The sequence below is a fragment of the Phycodurus eques genome, chromosome 17 (genome assembly GCF_024500275.1).
Source record: "Phycodurus eques isolate BA_2022a chromosome 17, UOR_Pequ_1.1, whole genome shotgun sequence".
Taxonomy (NCBI): Eukaryota; Metazoa; Chordata; class Actinopteri; order Syngnathiformes; family Syngnathidae; genus Phycodurus; species Phycodurus eques.
The window spans coordinates 7,590,292-7,613,585 of NC_084541.1; the positions used below are offsets into that span (position 1 = coordinate 7,590,292).

General features: G+C 39.8%; 1 long non-coding RNA gene across 4 annotated transcripts in view; it reads right to left on the minus strand.

The window, feature by feature from the left end:
* Positions 1 to 12,711: 12,711 nt before the first annotated feature.
* LOC133416362 (uncharacterized) overlaps positions 12,712 to 23,294 on the minus strand; it is a 59,222-nt gene continuing 48,639 nt past the window's right edge. Inside the window, exons 3-5 of one of the 4 annotated variants that reach the window (XR_009770247.1) lie at positions 18,250 to 18,288; positions 15,812 to 17,902; positions 12,712 to 15,701 (exon numbers count right to left, since the gene is read on the minus strand). This is a non-coding gene — a long non-coding RNA (uncharacterized LOC133416362). Of the gene's footprint in view, positions 17,903 to 18,249; positions 18,289 to 23,294 lie in introns of all 4 variants that reach the window. The other 3 variants (XR_009770249.1, XR_009770248.1, XR_009770246.1) reach the window with 3 other exon arrangements.

The window sequence follows — 23,294 nt, forward strand, 5'->3', positions numbered from 1 at the left end:
GTGGCACGGTGACCGACGGGTTAGCACATACCTGCCTCACCACCGGCCGCTAGTAAGGGGCCCCTTTGCGGGCATTGCTGACAGCCACCTGTTGTCATTGCACTGTGAAAGCAGTGCTTTCCTTTTCATTGATATGGGCCAATGTCAGCCAACCCCCTGGCACCCCTTCACCTTGGGGCCCCCTAAGCAAACGCCTGCCTTGCCTACTCTGTTTTGATGCCTCTATTTAGGAATAGAATACACAAAATATTATATGAGCAATTAAAACACAAGAATGAATGACACAAAACACATTTGGATTTTATAGTACAGTTGTGGGTGTCCTCTAATGATTTTTTTTTTTTTTTTTTTAATCAATTTTCAGGGCATTAGTGCTGGTACACAAAAATCAAATCCCACTTGTGGAAAAGTGAGTGTCCTATAAGGACATGACTTGCAACAAACTGTTTCATCTTTTGAAACAGACAAGCTTGAAAGCTTATTTTAATTCTCTTAAACAGGTGTCTTATTCACAGACGGTTGTTCATTTCAGACTAAGCCTTCTTGGCTACCTAAAGGCTTCTGAGTCATCTGTCATAAAAACTTGAACGAATTGGCATCCTCTGGCATTTTAGTGCCACGTAACACGACATGCTTATACAGTACATTTGTGACTCTCTGAGTTTCTCTACTTAAGTTTACTTAAGCATGCAAAGCCTGTGCCATTTTCTTGAAGGTGAAAGCGACACGGGTGAGCGACGAGAGAGCTGGAGACGATAGGAGCGCTGCATGATGAGCGAGTTAAGTGAGCTTCCTCGAGCTACTTTTTACATGAGCGGCACAGGTAGTGCAGACAAATCTGTCCATATTGTTCCCAATGGACCCATCACTTCACTGTCAGTAAGTCTCATCATTGTAGGACAGAGAAACCGGGACCGGTTCCACATATAAATCACTTGACTACACTCCAAAACAAATTGTTTGCTGCACCAACTTAACTGAACCATGCCAAGAAAATGAATCTAAAAAAGCCAAGTCCAATTGGAAAGTCGAGAGTCTTGGAATCGAAATAGTTAAGTTATTGTTTTAATTCACTCAGCTCAACTAAACCGCTAAGCATAAATCAGAATAGTTGAAGGAAAACGACAGTACTTTTATTGTCCAGCTTAATAGATTGAATCATGTTGAATATATTTAATACCGGGGTGATAAATTTGGTCTTAATCATATATGTTGTTGGGTTTTTTTCTTCAGCACAAATACACACGGACGTTAGCACATATTTTAGTTCAAATCTTTATCAATCCATTTAACAGATCACGTTTTGTCAAGGTGAATTCTGTCAAGCCATGATGAATGATGGTTTTTTTTGTTTTGTTCTAAATGTAATGTACTATAGTGTTATTGTAATACGTAAATCTTAAAATTAAGCATTACAGCTGAACAGATTTTGCAATCGGTAGTACACATACCGATTTTTAACATCTTAACACATTTTTTTTCTAATACGAGAGAACCTACACACAATGCATATTGTCGTATGTAAGTAGAATACTCGAGATGACCAGCATAGCACAGACCACACGTAGCAAATCAAATGTATGATTATTTTTATTATTATTATATCTTCACTGACAATTGCAAGTTTCCTATCCCAAAACAGACTGACCTCTGAGAGGCATGATTGTTGCGCAGGGCCACAGCACTGCCTGAATATACAAACAAATAATAGTACTGTGCGCAGATTTTCATACAATCGTTTTTATGGTCATGAATTTAGGGTTCCACCCATTCAGCGTAGTACCACGTACCGCAACGTGCCGAACTGGATGTGGATGTATTGTAATTACAGTACGAGCAAAAAGGGCAAGTCAGAGATGGTTGCTGCTGTAGTAGGTGTTGTTCCCATAGAGCGGAGACAATATACTGCATATCCCATATGCCTGAATAATGTTTGTATGTGTTACTGCTCTATATATGTGTTAAAGTAGCAGTTTTTGAAGGATTACAAATTCCAGTAAATTGTATGAAAATTTCTGTTAGCCTGTCGAATGTTTCCCGTTATATGTTAGCATTAAGCTAGTGGACTTAATATTATTATTATATGGTTTGGGCTAACATTTTGATGTGTAACTAGCCATCCATCCATTTTCTATTCATGGGTGAACCTGGGGCCTATCCCAGCTGATTTCGGGAGGCGAGGTAAACCCAGAACTGGTTGCCAGCCAATCGCAGGGCACGTATGAACAAAACAAAAAAAAAACAATTGACCAATTGTTTTTGTTTTGGCTGTGCATATTCTAACCATTATTCCTGTTTTATGGTCTTAAGTAACTGTCAAATGTGCATCATGTGGGGTACAAGACTGATTTATCGTGGTTCATTTTTGACATCTCAAAAAAATTGCCATTTGAACAGGGGTTTGTAGACTTTATGGATGCACTGTAGCGCTGCCTTCCTTTTTTTGTAATCTCTGCCTGGTGAGTCTATTGTACTGTTTAACAAATGTAAACAAAAAAGTATAAGACCATTTCCTGGGGCTTAATTTGCCTTAATTAGTGTTATTTTATAAAGATTTGGTTCATCAGTTATTTCATCCATCCATCCATCCATTTTCTGTACCGCTTATCCTCAGAACTGTGAGGCTGATGTGCTAACCAGTCATCCACCGTGCCGGCCTCAGTTATTTCATAAAGATTTTAATTATCTTCATTTGAGTTAAAGTAATGTTTATTTTTTTAACGTGTTTGATGTTTATGGTCTGTTTAAAAAAGAAAACAAAGGCTTACCAGTTATTCAGTGCTTGAGTAGTAGTTCACTGTACATTCACTTACTCTTGCTTAAGTAATTATTTGGAGACTATTCATTTATTTGGGTCATATTATTTTAAAGGAACCCTATTCTCACTTGAGTACTATTTTTGGCTACTCTTCTCTACACGCATATGATTTCTTGTAAGATACTTGTGGGATGCGAAACACTTTTTTTTTTTGTGTGACTTATATGCACAGAATTAAACAGCGCCACGCAGTGATCATGTCTGGTATATTTCTCCATTCTTATCAGTGCGCCAGCAGCCCCAATAGCCACACGATTAATTACAAGAAACATATACGATGTATGTCCCTAGTAGTACTAGTAGCACAACGTATTCAATTAGTGCCCAGCTTTGTCTCATTAGTAACATGTAGTTGTTCTACTATCCACGCATCCATTGCCTGAGCCGCTTATCCTCATTAGGTTCGCGGGCGTGCTTGAGCCCATCCCAGCTGTCATCAGGCAGGAGGCGGGGTACACCCTGAACTGGTTGCCAGCCAATCGCAGGGCACATACAAACAGACAACCATTCGCACTCACAGTCACACCTACGGGCAATTTAGAGTCTCCAATTTATGCATGTTTTTGGGATGTCGGAGGAAACCGGAGTGCCCGGAGAAAACCCACGCAGGCACGGGGAGAACATGCAAACTCCACACAGTCGGGGACGGAGATTGAACCCGGGTCCTCAGAACTGTGAGGCTGACGCTCTAACCAGTCGGCCACCGTGCCAGTTGTTCTACTAGTCCACAAAAATATCATACAGTAGTGGAAGGCAGTCGTACATAGGTGTCAAACTCTAGGCCTAGCGGCCAGATCTGGTCTGCCACATCATTTTATGTGGCCCACTAAAGAAAATCACGTGCGTCTACTTTGTTTCTTGCAAGAATCTATATTAAAATTGCAAATTGACTTACTTTTAATAACAATGAACTATTGCTAGTATTATTTTATTACTAAACCTACTGGCGTCGCTAGGCCTATTTTCGCTAGGCTGAAGCGCCGCTAAAAACTTGTCAAGCAACCCCCCAAATATATTTGGTAGTATGTGTTTATGGCAAAGTTTTATTATCCTAGCCCCCCTGAACAAATATTGGCCTGCCTATAGCAGGTGGGTCTGTGTTTGCTATAATATGATGAGGTGCTTATGCATTATTCTGGTTTCACAGTCACAAATGGTCCTCTGAGGAAAACCGCAACGACAACATGGCCCACAGAAAAAGTGAGTTTGACACCCTTGCAGTAGTAACACAAACGTCACTAGTAAGACATAGTAGTCATGCACATGCACAGACAGACCCCCGGTGGTGCTGTAGCATTAGCCCCTTCAGCCCTGGATGAGACATTGTTTCTTTGCCTGGAGCCCTTTTTATTGCTCCATTCATCAAAATAAAAAAAAAATTAAAAATACTACCTCTGTCATCAATTCCCCCCGAGTGTTTTGATGCCAGATGGGTATTTGTTTGAGTTCTAGTGAGAATTGTGCCCCTCGCTGATCCACACTGCACACAAGCCAGCGACATTTGATCAGGGGTGTGTTATATCCATTGTGGCTTCCCTTCAACTGAGAGTATACGTTTATTGACTGTTGATTGTGTTCAAAGAAATTAATACATAAGTTAAATCTATCTACTACTATTTTCCTTAATTGTGTTCATAATTTTGGCAATGGGGGCCTTATTTTGGGCTTGAGCACCTGCCCCAAAAAATGTCTGTGCACGTGCCTTACAGTTGTTCTACTCGTACGTATGAATGTCATACATGAGTAGAAGGTAGTAGTGCCAAAAATGGGACGAGTAAGTAGTCATTCTATTAGTGTGCTGAATTGTCTTACGAGTGAGGACAAAGAGCATACTAGTACTGGGACAATACTGCACACTAGTTGAATGTTGAATAAATGCTCAAACGGCTAGCCATAGAGGCCTCTAGCACCGCCAAACCCCAAGTTTTGGTTCCCTGGTCCCCCTCAGAATGGTCTCAGTGTATCCCGTGCTTGGCATCCTCGCGGAGCGGTACATGCTTGAGTTCCATGAACGGCCCTTGTTCCTGCTCTCCTGGTCAGCCCACGAAGCGAACCCACCATGCGCATCTGAGGCAAGCTCGTGTTGTCTCATCACTGCCATCCTTTCATCACTTGAGATAAATGTTCGCATTTGTGGCGGCTTACTGAAATTATTACTTCATTCATTTACTTCAAGAAATGAACCCTAACACAATTAAATGTCCATCAGTAGTCGTGTGTGTTGCCAACATTCATCAGCAGTTTGAAGTTTTTGTCCTTCATTATTCCATTTGTGCAATGAAAAAAAATCCATCGGAGGTATGAAAATGATAAGCAGTCAACTGTTGACTCACGGGTGTCATAGCATTATGTTGGTGGGCTGAAATTTGAACTCTTTTTTTTTTTTTTGCAGTCCTGCTAATGCCAAAAACATTTTGGTTTAATTTCCAAATGTTTCTCTGCTCCTCCATGAAAAGAGGCAAACACAGTCACTTCCAAAGGATAAGCTGTTCTAATTTGCATACAAACAGCAACCTCCTATGATCTATTCTATCTGCGTGTATAGAAGAAAAGGGGACTGAAGGAAAAAGACAAGAGGTTAACATAGATGTCTGACATTAGATTTGAAGGACAGGAACTTATGGTCTACTCTCAAGCTTAAAAACTCCACTGTGACCACAATAAAACTGTTCCGGCATAAAAGGGATACAGATCTTCCATTCTGATTGAACTAACAGCCGAACAGGATGAAAACAATTTTTTTTAAAAAAGATGAGTAATTTATAAAAACACATCACTCATGCTCACATGCCTCCATAGATCCTGTGTGGTGACCAAAGAGTGTATTAGGTAACCTTTTGCCCAGAATAGGGTCCACAGAAGGTTTATGAAAGAATTGAACACAAAATCACCCTGAAACAAATCTAACTTGGACAGCTCCTCGTGTTGATTAAATCATAAGGAGCATTTTACACAAATACACAGTGGGATGGTGAAGAAGACATGCACTTCAGGGAGGCATTTGCCTGAAACGACTGCACTCGGCTGCTGTGACAAGTAACACTGTAGCCTGTCACATTTGCATAGGTGCACTTCTGTCACCTGCTGCTAAATTTCTGCGGGGAACAGCCACGTCAGTCTAATGCCTACTGATTGCAGGGTGGCCAGCAGAGCATGAAGTCGTCGTTTGTAAACAGAGCGATTTATGCCGTTGTTCACTTTTACCTACAGTCTTTGTTTGTTAGAATAACTGATCACTCTGTTTGCATGTCAATGGTTCGTTCTGAAGACAGCCACATACCCCGGTGATAAGAGGGTGTGCACACTTTTGCAACCACATTATCTCCAACACTGGGGCGAATCAGTCCTGTGTTCTTCCATCACAGTTTGGTTTTGTGCTGCCACAAAAAAGGGACAAAATTAGACTGCAATGGACAATCAAGACTGCTGAGAAAATTGTCGTGACCCCCCCTACCTAACCTTGAGGACTTCCACACCGCCAGAACTAAGACAAGGGCATGCAAAATACTCTTTTGACCCTCCACATCCTGTTTCACATTTGTGGTGGGAAATAATTCACAAAAACCTGGCATTTTAATAGGAGTGTGTAGACTTTTTCTATCCACTGTATATACCCAAAGGGCAACACTGAAAACAAAATTGGAAAAATGCAAGAAAAACATCATGCTCTTACCAGAATAAAGTTGTAACAATACCAAGCGATTAAAAATTCCCACATTAACCTAAATGCACCAGTCTCATATCATTCACTGTAATAGTGGATGATATCAGAGAGTAATATCATTAAATATTTACAAAAAAGACTGGTTCGACACGCAAACAAATCCACCGGAAGAGGTGATTTTAGTCTTTGTTGGTCTTTCTCAGGAATCGACACAAACATTTACATAATTGCGTTAAACATTCATCGTGATGAAAACTATTTCATGGTTTGGGAAACATATGATAGCTTCAGTCATTTTTAATGTAATATTAGAACTTTACTCTCATGAATTTTTTTGTATTGTTATCATGTATATTATAATACTGCATATGATTGTTATTCATTTTATTGATTCTCATATGCTTAACTTTTTTCCTCTGGATTTTAATCAATTGTTTACATTGTAAAAGATTTTTTTTCTGGTAACATTCCATCTCGATTCTCATAGTGTAAATAATACTGTGAACATAACATATGCTGCCATCCAAGCAACGTCTTTTTCATGGACGCCCCTGCTTATTTCAGCAAGACAATGCCGAACCACATTCTGCATGCGTTACAAAAGTGTGGCTTTGTAGTAAAAGAGTTTGGGCACTAGACTGGCCTGCCTGCAGTCCAGACCTGTCTTCCATTGAAAATGTGTGCCGCATTATGAAGCGTAAAATACGACAACGGAGACCCCGGACTGTTGAACAGCTGTAGCTGTACATCAAGCAAGAGTGGGAAAGAATTCCACCTGCAAAGCTTCAACAATTAGTGTCCTCAGTTCCCAAACGTTTATTGAATGTTGTTCAAAGAAAAGGTGACGATGTAACACAGTGGTAAACATGACCCTGTCCCAGCTTTTTTGGAACGTGTTGCACCCATAAAATTCTACGTTCATGATTATTTGCTAAAAACAATCAAGTTTATCAGTTTGAACATTAAATATTTTATCTTTGTAATGTATTCAATTAAATATACGTTGAACATGATTTGCAAATCATTGTATTCAGTTTTTATTTATGTTTAACACAACGTCCCATCTTCTTTGGAATTGGGGTTGCATAGAGTATATATCTTGGCTCCAGCACTCCTGTGACCCTTGTGAGGATAAGCGGCTCAGAAAATGGATGGATGGATGGATGGAAACAGAATATATATAAAACTAAGACCTGAGTTTATTGTTGAAAGTGGTACTTAAATATAGGTCCGGTGCATGTTGTTTTGCTGTTAATAACAGTGTAATGGGAAATCTGTAGTGCATTTGATTGTGTGTGGTTATTCGCATGTGGATATTCTGATGACAACAGCCATTAGGTCAGGTGAACTTGTTGCATAACAATAGTAATAACTGTATTTATACAGTATACTGTAACAGCTTTCAAAACAAAGTTACAAGGCGCTTTACATTAAAAATTAAAACATAGGTGAAATAAATAAATAATTAATTAATTAAAAACATGTCCAATCTACTGTAGATTGCTGCAGCTATCATTATGTGCAACAGGAATGTCTTCAGTTTAAGCAAAACTCTCTCTCTCACACACACACACACACACACACACACACACACACACGCAAACTCACATTAGCAAACCTCTCTCACATATCAGAAAAATTAAAAGAATTGTGTGTCTAAAAGGAAGCCCAAAACTGGAAAATGTGTTTGTGTGTGAGAGATATTTTGGTGAGTGTGGGAGGGGCTTTTGTTATGTGCGTGAGTTTTGCTTTTTTGTTTTTATCAGTCTTTCTTTCTGTCTTTTGAGAGGTTTATTGGAGGGAGTTTGAGAGGTTTATTTTGTGTGGGAGGCCAGTATTATTTTTGGCCCATATAGCACTGCATTTAAAGGCAGGTTCTGTCACGTTTGTTGTTGTTGTTGTTGTTTTTAATTTTTTTTTTTACAACTAGGTTGCTGTAACGGGCGAATTTTTGATCCAGTTTCAGTATTGAACTTTCTTCTATCTACCACTAGATGGCGCCGCAGCTTTTCCAATTGTGTCAAAGGCAGTTTCAGGAATGACTAGACATTGAACCGGCTTTATGCTGTTCCTCATAGTCGTAAAAACATTGTCACTGTAGTCATCTAAATTTTAGACACTTACAAATGAACATTGTTTTGAATTAATAACTGAAGTAAAACATTGATCGAGCCTGTCTGCCTCGCCGCAAATGTGTGCGTGTGTGGCACTAACGTTCTTCCACTAGATGGCAGAAGTCAGAGATGTCTCAAGTCATAACCAAGTCTCAAGCAAGGCCCAAGTCATTACCATGAGTAATCAAATCACCCGTCTTTGACCCCCCCCCCCCCAACCTTGGACCTCTAACTTGAATTTTAAGAAATCAAGAAATCACCATGCCCAAGGAAAAAAACAACCAATCAGAGACAGCCAGAGTGACCAACGAGATGTCAGTTATTTGTGGGCACATTCATAGATGGTCACCGGTACAGCCCAGCAGTCGTGCGGTGACCTGTTTACTTTGGCTTCAGCAGCTTTAGTGAACTGATTTAGAATATCCACCTCTTGAAAATAAAAATTAATGTCCATCCCTCATTTGCTCACAATTACATCCATCCATCCATTTCCTGAGCCGCTTCTCCTCACTAGGGTCGCGGGGCGTGCTGGAGCCCGTCCCAGCTATCATCGGGCAGGAGGCGGGGTACACCCTGAACAGGTTGCCAGCCAATCGCAGGGCAACAATTACAACAAAACAAGCAAAAAGAAGCAGAGCAAGGGACCTTAAACAGCTGACGATTCAAAAGTGAGGCAGAATCAGCACCATTTATTTGCACATTCTAATAAATCAAAATTCAAAGCAATAGCAGTTAGTGTTATAGTAACAATCTATTATGAATAATAATAATTATTATTATGCTACCAACAAAGCAGCCATGGCACATGCCAGCTTGTTTAAAGTGCTAATTATAGCTTAGGATTGCTGGCGACGTTATTTTGTTAAAGCTACACAGCGCTCTCTGTAGCTATTTATCGCAATTATGCCATCATAAAGCCCAAACCATTTTCAGCTGGTGCTCTTGGAAGGGCTAAAAAAAAAATCCAGCTCTAGGCACTCAGTAGGCTAACAAATATAAAAAGCCTGAGAGCTGAGACATTAAAAAAACACTGTGTATTGGCCCACTGGCCTTCATCGGGGTGTTGGTGACAAACAATACTGTGCAGTAATGACATGCTTTATATTGCCAAAAGTATTCGCATACCCAGCCTTGACTCAGATATGAATTCAAGTGGCATCCCATTCTTAATCCATCGGTCCATCCTCTGGAGTTAAAACAGCTTAAACTCAAAGTTTAGGAGTGTGTTTATGGGAATGTATGACCATTTTTCCAGAAGCACAATGGTGAGGTTGCACACTGATGTTGGATGAGAAGGCCTGGCTCTCAGTTTCTGCGCTTAATTCATCCGAAAGTGTTCTATAGGGTTGAGGTCAGGATTGTACAAGCCAGTCAAGTTCATCCACATCAAACTCTGTCATCTGTGTCTTTATGAACCTTGATATGTGCACTGATGCCCAGTCATGTTGGAACAGGAAGGGATCAGCTCCAAACTGTTCCCACAAAGTTGGAAATGTTCAAAATATTAGCCCCTGAGCTTCAGTGAAAGAAACTCAGTATGCTTCAGCATACCAAGACATTTTGGACATTCAGACAGTTTGTGGATAACCCCTTCCTGTTCCAACATGTCTGTGTACCAGTGCACAAAGCAAGGGCCATAAAGAGATGGATGAGAGAGTTTGGGGTGGATGAACTTGACTGGCCTGCACAGTGTCCTACCCTCAACCTGTTAAAACACATTTGGGTTGATTTCAAGTGGACAGTGAGTCAGGCATTCTCGTCTAACATCAGTGTGTGACCTCACAAATATGCTCCTGGAAGAATGGGCGAGAATTCCCACAAACACACTCCTAAACCTTGTTGAAAGGCTTTCCACAAGAGTTGAAGCTGTTATAGCAGCAAAGGGTAGCGTCAACATGATAAACCATATGGATGTAGGACAGGATTATCACTTTAAATCATGTGAGTCGAGGCAGATGAGCAAATACTTTGGGATATATATAAAGTTTCAGATAAAAAAAATATATATATATATACACACACACAACCGAATGATAGCTGCAGCAAGACACCTCCCATTCCAACACTTATATCGGGGCTTATTGGTGTAAACTTTAACTGGAAAAAATATCATGAAATGACACTTTTAGATTTATTGAATTTTTGACCAGGGAAAATGTTGTTTTTGTCCTGTTTTGTACTGAAAAACAATTAAATGCATTTTTCCAGAGTGTACAGTATTCACATCTGTCTATTATTTGATTCACTTGTGGACTAAAATTAAAAATAAAATAAATAATAATAAATAATAAAATCAAGAAAAACTGTTTTGGGGATAAATAGTTTTATATAATTAACATGTGATTAATTAAGATTAATTACAAAGCCTCTAATTAATTTAAAAAATAAATTAACACCAATATATATATATATATATATATATATATATATATATATATATATCCATCCATCCATTTTCTGTTCCGCTTATCCTGCCTCACCGTACTGGGGACCGGCGTTCAAAATCCCGGTCCCCGCCTGTGTGGAGTTTGCATGTTCTCCCCGTGCCTGCGTGGGTTTTCTCCGGGCACTCCGGTTTCCTCCCACATCCCAAAAACATGCGTGGTAGGTTTGATTGAAGACTCTAATTTGCCCGCAGGTCTGAATGTGAGTGCGAATGGTTGTTTGTTTCTATGTGCCCTGCAATTGGCTGGCGACCGGTTCAGGGTGTACCCCGCCTCCTGGCCGAAGATTGCTGGAATAGGCTCCAGCTAAGAAAATGGATGGGTGAATAATATATATATAGATATAGATATATGATGTGGAAAAAAATTAAGATATCACTGGAAAGTTTCAGTTTTTTCAATTTGTCATCTTTGATTAAAATGAACAATTTGTTTCAGTCCATAAACTACTGAAAACATAACTCTCAAATTCCAAATATACATTTTGTCATTTAGATCATTTCTTCGCAGAAAATGAAGAAATGATTAAAATACCATAAAAGGTCAAATTGTTATTTTCCAGAGCTGAATAATGTGTATATGTGATCAACTGTTACTAGTCCAAGTTACCTGGAGATGCTCACCATTTGGATGTTTCCACAACTACTTTGCAAGGGTGATGCCTACCTTTTTTCATCGAGCTGGCACACTTCCACACTGGCAACCTCGCTGTCTGGAGATTTCCCAGCACCTGCCAAACAGATAGCAAGGCCGGGCTGGACCAGACGATCAAATGTTCTGCTCGTGGCCCGTGAGGTCACCGGGTCTGTTTGCGTGTTTGTGACTTCTTTGCTTGGAGATATGTGAAGAGAAAAGCTCATGTACCCTCTTTTCCTGCAACCCTGGATGAGCTGACAAATGGATCACTTGAAGCAGTACGCATGATCACTCCAAGCGAGTCCGAACTTCAGAAAGTCTCGACAGAGCTGGACGATCGCAACTTTGCTGAGTAACAAGAGGGGCGCACATTGACTGTTTGTCATGCTACCCTATACAACATGCAACTACGAAAACATGCAATTATAGCTACAAACTGTGAAAGCATTCTATGCTAGGTTTCATCGTGAACAGTGTATCAGCCCAGAAAATAAATACTTAAAACGGATAGTTGATCACCTTTTTTTGTCATTGTCAGTTTTTGACCTTGGAGCCATTAAAGTCTTGTTTTGGTTCTTTGTAAAATCGTGACAGACTTACATCTTCACAACTGAACAATAACACCAACGAAATGGAAGTGGTCTAACTGTGCTATCTCAGAAGTGATCCCTTGTGAAGAAGATAAACACTCAGAACTATTACATGAAAAACAAAACAGAACTCTTGCACAAAATTGATTAAAACCAGACTTTTAAAACGCATGGTCAGGTATACACCTTCACATGACCATGTTTGAATTTTCAAAAGTTGAATTAATACACCCAGACCCTTTACAGTTTTTCCCAATTGCGAAAAAACATTTCTTGAAACCGCCACCCATTTCCTCAAAACCTTAAACACAAATCCAAACATTCTCAAAAGCCTCCAAAACTAAACTATTGCCTCAAAATCGACCCCGGATCAATCAAAACGAAAAACATTGCACTCTACATAGTAAAAAGGAAAACACTATGATCAGATCACAAAGGTGTAGAAATTATCTTTATTGTTTACAATGGTGATGCATTTTGCAAAACAAAACGAAATCCTGTTTAGCACTTGTCGTGAAAAAATGAAAAAATGAAAAAGTACTCGGCCTACACGTATTTTTGAAAATGGATGTATCGAAACACATTTTTTTGTGTACAGCACTGCATAGAGTCATACTGTAAACATTTACTGTGCGTACCTAATGAAAAAAAAGCAATTAGCTGTTCACGTTTGTGAATCTTCGGACTATGGTGGACACAATGAAACTGCTTAGGTCAAACTGCACTCGCTGCCTTGCCGCTTTCCTCTCTGTCAAACCGTGGAAAAGCACATGAGCTACGAAGGTTGCCTGTATTTCATCTGAAATACAGTAAATGTTCTTTGTCTTATACCTCATCTCTCTCATCTTCCTCCTCTACCACTTCTTTCGCTCACATTTGGCCACTGTCTCTCTGGCTTTAACCATCGTGAAACTTCAAAAACCGTTGCTCACTGAAATGGCTTATGTTGGTTTTTAGGCACAAGTGTGATCAATTTTGAGTTGCAGCGTTTGTTTTGAAACACTTTTGCTACCTGTGCTTACTTTTGTGCTGCTCAAGTGCATCGGAGTCGACGTGTGTTTTAGTGGGTGAAAATATGTTCGCATGTTGTGTCTAACAAGGTGAAAAGTGTTTAAGATTCTACCAAAACTGTGAAGAAATCAATCAGTGGGTTCAGGGCACTGAGCATTTGGTTCAGACAATAGGGTTTTGTGTTTTAGCAATTGAGAAATACTGTCATTGGAAACCAAATTCCTCTTTCACATATTCTGTACACTTCATCGGTGGAAAAACGCCTTTGTTGACGACTGTAACAGGATGCTAGGTGGGGGTCATGTATGGAATACCAACGAAATAAATTCAGTTTAAAGACGCATGTGGACATCCAGTCATTTTTCTTTTTTATTCTGCTTATCCTGTGCAGGGTCCCAGCTGACTTCGGACAAAAGGCAAATACTCCAGGAGCATTTGGCAATTGTGTTTTTATATGCCTATCTCATTTGTGCAAAAATTGAAAAAGGGAACAAACTACCAGCATGTCAGCAATCCCGTTCATTTGCGCATGTAATCAATGAGTCCATTGTGTAAGAAGACTATAATGGATTGTAACACTACAACATAATGGCCAACAGTTGGTGGGTCCTTGACCTAATGTACTGCATGGTATCCAAATAAATTAAATCCACAATGCTTGCCAAATGATTATGAAAATTGTTGACATTTGGGCTGAGCTCATGGACAGGAGGTGCGTTAGCTGATTTTGGCACAAAAACGTGGATCAACTTTGTCCCACTGGTAATGTTATTATGTGCGGAGAGTTGACTCTCAGTGTTTCAACTTATTGAGATTCGAACACCACATTTTCTCTGTGTAAAAATATTGTTTTTTGCGTAGGTACCGCTTTACATTAGAGTGTACAGGTTTAAATATTTACACATTGTTATTAATTACTTTGGCAATCCTTTCCTTTAGACTTGCGAAACAGTATGAGTCATTAGATAAGCCCACAATTGGGTTCATCGAAAATCTTAAAATGCTCTTCTCATTTACCCTTTTTGCTCTTGTCTCATGAATAATATAAATTACATAAATGGTAGTAGCTCAAGGAGGCAGCAGAATTAAAGAGTTGGAGACAACTGTAAAGTCTTACAGTCACGTCAATGACCAGAATTGTGAGGTAAACAATTGACATTAAACTGTTATTTACAACAGTTTTAAAAAAATAAAAATAATTTACAACTAATTTATAAATTACTTATAGGGCTAACCTTATTGTAAAGTGGTTGTCTCACTCATAAAGCCACATGAGGTAAATAATACATAGCTAAAATAAGGTGCAAACGACAACTACAGTGAAATGAATACTTGTCGGGCAGTGTGAACAATTATTAGGTTATTATCTTGAGCATGTATCATTGTGTCAAATGATTTTTTTTTTCATTAACATCTTTAAGCACAATTTTACAGTTATTTTTGTCACTTTCTTGTGTCATTTCCAGCCAGTTGATATCCATTCACCAAATAAAAATTCACATTAACAGTCAATTTATCTTGGGTATGAATTAAATTGCTTTATATTTTTTGGGGCAGATTCACATGTGGCATATTACTGCTGATTTGATGCATGATGTAGTTTATTTTAAGCTTAAGGCTCAGACACAAGAAGAACACTTGGAATTTTCCGGGCGTATCACAAAAGCTATACAATGTTGAACAATAGCTTTAGCAACAATTAGTCACGGCCAGGCAGAAAGTATGTAATCCAGTTATAGTGGCTGTCACAACACACCGCTCCCAAACTTCCCGGACGGATATTTAATGTGATTTAAGGATTTTTTTTATGTGACGTTACTTCATTTGTGCAGTTTTGTACCAGCTGTGTTTAAGGTGTAATGACTGCTTTATAAAGTGGAGATTGCGTAAGATACTACAAGGGGCAATCAAAAAGTAATGAGCCCAATTGAATTTAACCTACTAATAATTAAAATATTTTTGATTCCGAAATGTACACAATTTGTTGTTTAAATACTTGTTTGAAGATTTATTTAAAATAAAAGTTTTGCTTAAGCAAGGCCTCTTCCTGTCAGCCATTTTAGAAATGTTGTCATTGTTGGATGCCCGTCAGAAGAACTGTGGTTGACGTTCTTGCTTTGGAAGGGGACCCACCACTAAGTATTTTCAAAAGATTGCAAAATATGTAAGGGGAAGCCGTGATGGGCTACAGCACAGCCCAAAAGAGCCTGCTTTGAGTGACCTCCATGACCCGATCTGGCCCCATCGTATTGTCACCTTTTGGACTTTTAAAAAAAGAGTTAGGGGACTGCACTTCTCGGATGACAAAAAACTTGAGCAAGCTGTAAAAACTGGTTAAAAGGCCAGCCGAATCCATTTTACAAGGCTGGCAAACATGGCCCCGTTCCTCGATGGACAGGCGTCGTTGAGAAAAAGGGAGATTACCTGTATATTAAAAAGTAGTGATGAAATCCCCACTTTTTGGGCTTTATTTCTAATCGTATATTGTCTTTCTATTGCAATAAATAAAGCCAGAGGAAAATCGGGCTCATTACCTTTTGAGTACCCTTCGTATTTTGCTCGTCCAAATCGCAACAGTTGGATGTTGCATGCTGATGTGATTCACAGCAGCGGTGGCCAGACTGAACTCTTTTCGGCTGTGATCCCCGCATCACGGGGTTAATGGCTTTGCGTCCCGGTGAGGCGAAGGAGGAGCGCCGCAGGTTTTGCAGCGCTTTCTGTGACGGAACATTTGAATGCAGCGTCTGTTGTTGGAGGTGGGGAGGTGCCTGCCACTTTCCCAGCAGCCCTTGGGCCGCTGACAGGGAGATGGATGATATCTGCAGCCTAGCCGCATTGCCTCCCTCGTTGCACATATACACACACACACACATAGGCACGCGCACACACACACACACACACACACGCGCACACACACACACACAAAATATGAGTTCTTGTCTTATACAGCTCATAGTGCCTTCGGCAACAAAGCCAATATATTACATATCAAGGGGAATGAAAGCCTCGCTAGTGAAAACATTGGGATTGTTTCGAGAGGAAATTGGAGGATTCCTGCCTTGTTTGTTGGTTTACATTACATTACATTCACATTAGACATGTACACAAAGAAACTGAAAAAAAAGCATTATCTTTTGAGATCAGTTTATTTACAGTACAACTCACATACTGTACACATCTGCAAGAAGAAATACATGCGATTGTTTTGGAAAATCCATAGCTGTACTACAACCTGACTCAGCAAAATAATGATTACAAATACAACTATTTATTCTTACACATTCTTTCACTACGCGTATCTACCTTTAAGGAGCTAGATTTAACACAGATTTGCCACAACATTTGGACAATCTAATGAGACCAAATGAAAGAGCTGTATGAATGTATTTTGATTCACATTGTTAAATAAAATGGAACTATATGATTACCAGTGGTGGTGTAGAACAACACTGTCATACTGCGAGGGGTTTCTAATTTGGGCTGAAAGAGTCAGCATATTATCCTCTCAGTATGCAAATTTAGAACTATACTTAGAAAGATTCATTCATTTGTACAACTGCAAAGCAGCACAGGCACAACGGAATTTTGTTTGTGCTCCTCCCTTTGGGGGGGGGGGGGGGGGGGAAAGCACAAATAAATTGGTTCCAGAAATTCAGCAAACATCAACAGTAAAATATAAAAGAAAAATGTAATCATTCACAGGTTGCAATTAACCAGCATGGAATGACAGTAGCAGTTTAGCAAGAAGCATTCTTCATAGTATTTGGGTTTCAATTTACACTTTTCTGTGTACAGTTGTGTGTTAAGGTTGAGTGAATCGAGAAATACAACAACAATAATAAACATTAAGTTCATATCTCAATCAAAACTAAGTATTATTGTCTTTCACAGGGAAGATATTTTTTCTTGTCTTGTATTGGCTATCAAGTACACTGCGGAATCTCAAACTCTTCTTTCTAGTCAAAACTAATCTGATTATACTTAAAATAAGATTCACCAGCGAAAAACTAACTTGTTTTTAGACAGTTTTCACTTGTTTTGAGCTATTTTTTATTGGAAATAATTCAAAGAAAAAAGTCAGGTTTATTTTATTATTAAAATGACAAATTGCTCTATGAAGTTGAAATGACGTTTTGCTTGCCACAAGTGAAAATTGCTTTAAAACAAGTTCCTTTTTAGGTGACGAGACTGATACTAAATGGAATCCGATTAGTTTAGATTCGTAGAAATAAGACATATATTCTCGGTAAGATTTTGAGTTTCTGCAGTGTCGACAGATCCAGTGGTCACAGTACGGCCTCCAGTCAATGCACATCGGACAGTGATGCAGACAGGTATACAGTACAGTAGTGTCATCTGTATGTTCAGGAAAATGTATCCATGCTTTTCCTCTTCTCCCCTCAATTCTATCACAACCCTGTCTCGCTGTCATTGTCCTTACCTGCTATCCTGCTCTCTATTGCACGATGGATGTTTCTGCAGCTAGGCCCCCATTGCCTTAGCAACAACCACTGCATACTGATGTGGAGCTTGGGGGTTTGCGGCGCGGGTGGGTGATGGTGGACTGTCTCCTCCGCTTCACTTCAAACCTGCCCACTTTTTCTTGCATCTTCCTCATCCTCATTCTGGAAGAAGGGAAAGAAAGAAAGCCTGTGACACACATCACACAGGAGAGGGGAGAAATTTCCAGCGGATGGTGCTGTAGGGGTTAAGGGTGGGGAAAAACGGGGTGTCGGAGGGAACATCTATCACTGTTTTGAGTGGTTGCTGTGGGACACAGCAGGGTAGAAGGTCATCTGGTCTGTTCATGTACACAGTGGGCACCAGACCAGCTTCCAAATGACTCTGGCCTAATTATCTCATGCAGACTTACAGCAGTCTGACTTTTAGTCACTTATCTATAGCCGAGTACACAAGAAAATCAAAAGGATCCTGCACCCAATGCTGCCAGCCATGGAGACTCATGTCTTACCTGGGGACCGCAAAGATGGAAAGACAAGCTCCTCTTCTCCTAGACGAGAAGCAGAATGAAAAATATTCAGCAACTGGGTAAAAAAAAAAAAAGCATCAAATATAGAAGAGGATATACTTTCACAACAAAAGTGGCCATCACTACAGACCAGAGCTACTCCAAAGAACAACATGAATTTGGATCAGCAACTTCATAGATACACACCTCCTAGATACGCCTAAATGTTATTCAAGAGTCACGCATTGTCGTTGACAAATTAAGATTAAAATAAATAAATAGTTTAAAATAATAATAATAATAATAATAATGGATCTGCATTAACATTTTGTGGGTTTTTCCGCGGTCTGTGCCGCAAAAAGGCTTAGAAGGTACTGCGTAAAATCGAACATAAAATGGTTGAGCGCAGTAGATTTGGGAAGACAATCCATAGGAGCAGACCCAGATAGCACATTTTGTTCCTCCCCAGGTTCCGACTCATTAGAATGTATTGTGCAGGTACAGCATGTAAAGTTCTGTTTCAAGGTAAACAGAAGGCGACAGTGATGACTGTGAAAAGACCCACTGTAGTCATTTGTGTTAGTTGTATTCTAATGAATCTATTTCTAGCTCCTGAAAAACGTCTTGTCCAAATATGACAGAAAATCCTATTTTCATATTCCGTTTTTCAGAATATGTGCCATGAACTGTTTTTTTTGTTTGTTTGTTTGTTTGTTTTTTAATTATTGTGCAATATCGGGTTGTGAGCTACAGCTGATCAAGACTACAAATGTTATGATTTTATTGCAACCACTTATGAAAAAAACTATTCGCCAAGAGGTTCTCAGCATGCTTGATTACACCGGCTTAGAAAAACAATATTTTTCTAAGTTGTCTGTTTTCTAAACTGATTTAAGACAATTTTGCTTTGCTGAATCTGAGAATGACATCGTTTTTTCTTGTTCAGGTCAGATTTTTATGTTTTTCAAGTTGTTGTTTTTTAAACAGTTTACACATCAAATGTGAGAAACGTTGCTTAATGTAAATTAATCAGTACACACTGATAAAAGTAAGTAGCTGTAAATTGAATGCTACGTCGTGATTGTTCAAAATTCAGGGCATGAACCTTTATTTGAAGCTTTAAAGCAAAAATACCTGTACATGTAAACAAAAATGTGGCCATGACCTCTTCCAGCTGGGACACAAAATACATACTGTCTGTTCATGCTTTTGTCTTCTCATCAAACTTAGAGAATTATTTTCTCTACACCAGTGGTCCACAACCATAGGGGGCCCGGACCGGTACCGTGACAGATGGATAACTGGATTATTCTTTTTTTTTTTTCAGTTTTTGATTAGCTTCTGCTCAGGAAAGTCCACCCTCCGTCGACGAATGGTTGCCGGCCCGCGAAAAAAATTTGGGGCCCTGTGCTATACACTACTAATTAGAGGAATTCAATTTGAACATGTACATTGACTAGGAATCTAGCAATCTGTATTAAATGTACAACATTACAGCTGTCTGGTGGCAGAGGGGTTAAAAGATTTTGCCCTTTGCAACAATGCCAAGCCAGATATACGTTACATTCAGGTCTTAATCACAGGACAGCCAACCTGGAAGATAGAGGACAATTATCCCAGCTCGTTACAGTTCAATAAGTCCATCAAGCCGCGAGCCAGATACCACGTTTCCCTGGCAACGCCTCTCAGGTAAATCACAGATCGCGGTGGTGAAAGAAAGGGAGCGAATATGAGATGAGGGAGGCACCAGGGCCTAAAAAAATCTGCCTTGAGAGCATCCGAGCTGAGGCGAGTGGTCTTCTTCACTTAAGCTTTGTCACTTGCCTGTCAATCACATCTTTATTGTCCTCAAATCTTAGTGCATCTCTCAACTCTTCTTTCGGTCGACAACCCCACTTTCCACAGCACTTACTGTAATCTAAGAACACTAACTAAGTTCATCGTTTATCCCATCGCCCTGAGGAAAAAGGAGAAACTTTGTCCCGGATGCGCTCGCCAATACAATTACGGGTGGCACTGCGATGCCTAATCTTTATTGGATTGCAAACAAAATTGAATTGGCTTCAGTGTGGCACTTAAAAGGCGGAGTTGGGAATGAAACGCGTGTCTCCATGTTGTCGCACAGGTGCATGTGTGTGACGTTCTCATCAGCGTGTGTGTGTGTGTATTCAGGTGACTGTCTGGCCTCCTGCCGCAGTGTCTGGAAATTCAGACACCCCCCCCCCACCCCCCCCCCCCCCCCAAAACCGCCCCCTCTTCTAGTTCGATGCTGCACTGCTATCAAGCATACCTGACAACACCCCCCTCCTCCTTCTTCTTCTTCTTCTTCCTCCTCCTCCTCCTTCCTCCTTCCTGCTGTGATAAGAGAGCCACTAAACACAAGCGGCTTCACCAAACAACACAACCTGACAATCGATGCAAAAAAAGCAGAAAAGCAAAAAAAAATAATAATTTAAAAAAGAGAATTCTTCTCATTCAGAGTTACTTATCTCGTTACATCTGTCAGCACTAATTCCTAACGAAGCGGATAAAACATTAATCTGGCCTTATTACTTTTGACAGGGACCAATGTGGCAATGCATTATGGTGACATGGCCACCTCGGAACAATGCAGCCTAATCTCCAGCACATACTCGGGTCCATCAACTATAGCCTTTGGTTTATCTACACCTATTCAAGGGCTGGAATAAATCTTCATGTTTTTTTTTTTTAATTTCTCAGTTCAAAATTTCTCTGATTGTATTCATAACAAAGAATGTTTGAGAATTTTTAATAAAATTGCATTCTTATGATTATTATTATTCAGTAATACATTAAAGAATAAATACTAACTGTAATTGGATTAATAACTTAACCTGAATCATCTGTAGATCTGCTATGACTCCATATTTTTCACATCGAATTTTAAGATGTCCTGAATTTAATATTTTGCCATCAACGACGACACCCTTTTGTGACATAGTATATACACTACCTGCTGTTGATTTACTGATACAAAAATATTATCTTTTTGTGTTATTATTATTGGACATTTCCTCAATTTCAACACACAGGAAAAGAAAACAAAGCTCCTAACACTGGCAACATTATTATATGTACTCAAAAAGTCAAAGATGCAAACGCAAATTATTTAACCTTTTGAGCTATCACATTTCTTTTTTTTCCCACCCATGATATGTTGCTTTCATGTGACAAAAGAGGTAAATGTAACATTTGCTTGTTGAGAACTAGTTTGACTTTCAACTAAATCGTAATCCCCAGTGCGTCACATTTGCAAAGTAGCTGGGGGCAGATTTTTACAGGGTGATATTTATTGAATACTTGGCAGATTTCCCGAAGCTTACGGCTTTGTTATCGTTGGGGGAGCTGCTGATGATTTCATCAGAGGGCTGGGTGCTGCCAGACTTGACTGCATGTCAGACAGACCCTAATAAAACTGTCTGGCTGTTTTGTGGGCACCAACTTCGCTCTGGCTGCGGCGCATCTGACTGCTCAGCACTTGTCGCACTGTGCCTGGCTGTTTGGTATTCATGGGGCATGGTGTCCCTTCAGCTGTTGCTGGGGGCTCAGTAGCACACACACTGCCTGATCATTTGGCATCGGCGATGCTCACTATGAAACCAAATGGGAGGCGGGGACGAAGAAAAAAAAAAAACTGAATTAGAGGGCACAAGACTGGAGACAAAGAGATAGAGAGAAGGGTATTAAAGATTGAATTGAAAAGGTCTTTGGTGCTGCATTTCTAACGTGGAAAAGGAATAAAAAAGCAGTCAGCCCGAGGAGCCTGCAAACCAGGTCAAGGTGTAAATGACGTATTACATCACACCTTTGAACAGCGGTGATGTGTTTTTTTTCTATGACACCTAATTTATTATAAGGACATGCCTATAGTCATGTCCATTAGAGGTCAATTCAGTGTTTTCATTTGCCAACCTCATCTTCTCACCAGGCCTTCCTGATCACGTCATATCATAGCTCCAGTTTAAATGTGGATTTACACAGATTACTATCTTGATTTTGGCCTATCGTGGCAATGAAAAATCCTCGCATGAATTATCAAATTAAAAGAGCAAAGGGATTCTAGCTTTGCTTCATATTTTGTCTGTACTCTGCAGTATAATGACCCGAAATACCTGAATGGCATCTGTAACAAATGTATTCAGTTCTTTATACCATTTATGTATTCAATTGTCACTCGCTATTAAAATTATACCTGGGTAATTTTTATGATACAAAAACCCTTTACAACCTACATAGAAATAAAGTCTATATTGAAGCAACACTGTGTTGTTTTTGTCAATTAGGAAATGTAGAAATTCTTTCCATAAAATAACGCAGTGCAACCTATGTCGGCCCTCAATATATGAACTTCTCCTTATTCCACTGGTAAGGGAAAACCCACTGTTTTATTATGGTGAAAAAACAAGCAGCAGATGGCTCCTGTAGTGCCAGAATGAAGGTGGAGGGACCACATGAGAGGAAGCGCTTTAGTCCAGATCACAGCCGTTGGCTGTGTCTCAGCATTGCTATGCTGTGGTGTCAGGGGTTTATCAGCATGAGTCTGGGGTGTGGTGCTGTCTTTCCATTCCTAATCTTCATTACGTGTTGTTTGCATGACAGTGTTGAAAAATATTGCCCACAATGTGCATGCTCTAGATAGCGCTGGATTTTTCCAGTAATAGAACACAGCGCCGACCTACCAGAGATGCACATCAGACATTGTGACAGTAGATATCATGCTAACATGGGTCTCCTTTTCTTGTATAAAATCATTTCTTTGTCTATTTTACCACCACCTGAAAGTCGATTGTGCCCTCCGCCCGCGTCCCAAGAGCCTAACCCGTGATTTTTTATCAGGAGAGCTCACAAGTTAGGGTCTCAGGGAGCAGGTGAAGTACGACAGAGTCTACCGAGGAGCTGCAGTCTGCCGCAAGACACCAGTGTTTTTTTCTCGAGTTATCTTCATACGCTTTCCTAAAAGGAGCCCATTACTGCCCAATGCATCTGCAAGCAAAATAAAAATATTTGCCTTCCGGAGATGGGGGGGA